Raw genomic sequence first — 2,790 nt, forward strand, 5'->3', positions numbered from 1 at the left:
ATATTTTGTTGACTCACATTTCTGAGATGGCAGGACTGATGGCTGAAGAGGGACTCAATCCTTGTTTAATCCTCCTTTTCTTTGGCTTTCTGAGCTGCTGACTACATCACTAATATTCTACCTCCCATTCCCTGACCTGAATCTGACCCATCTAAGCCAGCACTTTAGTTCCCAACCCCCTGCCAGACTAGTTAAAACCTCACCAATGGAACTGCAAAAGCCCCTATCAGATTTGTCTCAGCTCTGCCCAAGGATAACTAGTCAGGCTGGTATAGGTCCCACCTAATCCAAAACAGTCCCAGTGCCTGAGGAATCTAAACCCTTCTCTGGTACACCATTTCCCCAGCCACACATCCAGCTGATCTACCCTCTTATTCCTGCTCTCACTAGCACATGGCACTGGGAGTAAGTCTGACATTATTACATTTCAGGAGCTACATTTTAATGCATCTCTGCTCTCCCGATATCTAGCTTTCAGGCCCTCATCCCTCTGTTTAGCGATGTCGTTGGTATCTGTGTGTTCCACCACCACGGGCTGTTTAACCTCCAGCTCCAGAAAGTCCTGCAGCCGCTCCATGATATCGCGGATCCAAGCTTTATGGAGGTAACATACCATCCTGGATTCACATCTATGGTCACAGCAGTGCCCGCCCTAACCCTGAGCATTGAATCCCCTGTCAATATAGCCGTGTTCCCTCTCTTTCCTCCCGCTCTGTGCAGCGGAGCTCTTTGTGGTAGCATGACCCTGGCTGTTGCTGATTTCCCGAGAAGCTACCCCACCCATTCCCGCCCTTACAGAATCCAAAGCGGGATACAGTATCTGTATGAGAAGGGGATGACCAATGGGGACTCCTGCACTCCCTTCCTGAGCCTTTTACTTGATCTGATGATCACCCATTCCCTTTCTGCCTGTGTAGCCCTCACCTGCAGTGTGGCTAACTCACTAAACGTGCTGTCCATAACATTCTCAGATGCTCTACAGTGAGTCCACTCACAGCTCCAGGTCTGAAAAGCAGTTTCCCAGTAACTGCAGATGGACACACTTGCAGCACACATAGCCGTCAGGCACACTGGAATGTCCCTTATTTCCCACATGTACAAGAGGACCACACCACGGGTCTGAGGTGCCCTATCACAACATCTCTCTACATTCATCTCGTTACTCCCATTAAGAAAATTTAAATGAGTGAGCAACCTTTCTTCACTTCAAACATGTACATTATAATAAAAAAAAAATCTTTACTTCAGCAGATATGTCATACTTTAAAAACTTAAATACTCCGCAGGTATCACTGAGAAATTGACTGTTCCCATTGGGACCACGTGAATTACTGAATGGCCTGAACTAAACCGGAGTTTCAGCTTCACCTTCTCCCAGTCTCACCTCCCTCTGTTTACACCCAACTCCAAAACACACTCATTGAGCCAAGCAGCACTCTCAGTACAGCCTTGTCATTTTCAATGTCTGCTCATACCTACACTGCCCTCAGCCTCCTGTACTGTTCTAACGCATCTCAATGGGAGCTCAGGAACAGCATCTCACCTTTCAGTTCAGCCCTTTGCAACCCCAGAGTCAACATACCCAAAGGGTGATCTGACCATGAACTTGAACATCTTTCTGCTTTTTGCTTGACAAAACTATTGGTGATATTTTCCCAGACTGAACAAACCTTTCTCGTTCCACAGTTAAATGCCAATGATGTTCAGATCCTGATGACTCCGCTGACTGTAGAAACTTGTTTTTGAGATTCCAGTCCCAATTATTCTCAATTAATATCCTATAAAATGAATTCGCAAAACAAAGCTCACAATTAGTGCAAGGTGAATAGTGAAGGCGAACACTTCTCTTGGTATGTGTTTGATGTGTAAACGCTCCTCTTTAAATCGCCCCGCCCCCCCAAAAGAGGACATGTGCATGCGCCTTGCTGTACCTTGCCCCAAATATAGATGGCGGCCTTAACCCAGGACCTCTCACTGCCTGAGGACCTCTCACTGCCTGAGGCCCACAGCTGTTTTCCCCTTTGCTGCAAACGTGGGACCAAGAGTTTCTAATTCAGATTAACGACCTGCACAGAGTATGACCAAACCCTCCCAGACTACACGGATACATCTCATCCAGTTTCTGTGCCACTCTCCCCTTTCCACCTCCTGCAAGCACCAAGGGTCATCACGGGTTCTGTGACCCTTCAGCAGAACCGAAGACAGCTGGGAAAAGTAGAATCCCTATAGTGTGGAAACAGGCTCTTTGGCCCAACAATTCCACACCCACCCTCCGAAATTCATCCCACCCAGACCCATTCCCCTCCCTATTACTCTCCATTTCCCCGGACTAATGCACATCCTGAACACTACGGCAAATTTATCTGGGCCAATTCACCGGACCTGCACATCTTTGGACTGCAGGAGATAGGGGTTAAAGAGTAAATAATAGGTGGGGACAGAGCGCAAAGAGAGACAGGAACATTTGGAAAGACAAAGGAGTGAATAACGATCTGGTGGGAGGGTGGAAAGCTGTTAGTGGAGGAGACAGGAACCTGATAGCATCTGAGTGGCGGTGGTGGAAATGGTGACTGATGAGTTACATTGTGGCTGCAAAAAGGTCCCGGAGCTTCAAGTTGCCTGTCACTTTAACACACAAGACTGTTCCCTGTCCAACATCTCTGTCTCATGCTTACTGCAGTGTTCCAGTGAAGCTTGATACAAGCTGGCAGAACACTCCAGAACATACCAAATGGTCTCCTATTTCAAGGACTGCAATTTCCCCTCCCATGTGGTCAACAATGCCCTCCA

General features: G+C 47.5%; 1 long non-coding RNA gene across 1 annotated transcript in view; it reads right to left on the reverse strand.

The window, feature by feature from the left end:
• LOC122548073 overlaps nt 1-2,790 on the reverse strand; it is an 18,812-nt gene that overhangs the window by 11,970 nt on the left and 4,052 nt on the right. Inside the window, exon 2 of the long non-coding RNA XR_006311161.1 lies at nt 1,987-1,992. This is a non-coding gene — a long non-coding RNA (uncharacterized LOC122548073). The remainder of the gene's footprint in view (nt 1-1,986; nt 1,993-2,790) is intronic.

Source organism: Chiloscyllium plagiosum, unplaced genomic scaffold (assembly GCF_004010195.1).
Source record: "Chiloscyllium plagiosum isolate BGI_BamShark_2017 unplaced genomic scaffold, ASM401019v2 scaf_5791, whole genome shotgun sequence".
In the NCBI taxonomy this organism is placed as follows: domain Eukaryota; kingdom Metazoa; phylum Chordata; class Chondrichthyes; order Orectolobiformes; family Hemiscylliidae; genus Chiloscyllium; species Chiloscyllium plagiosum.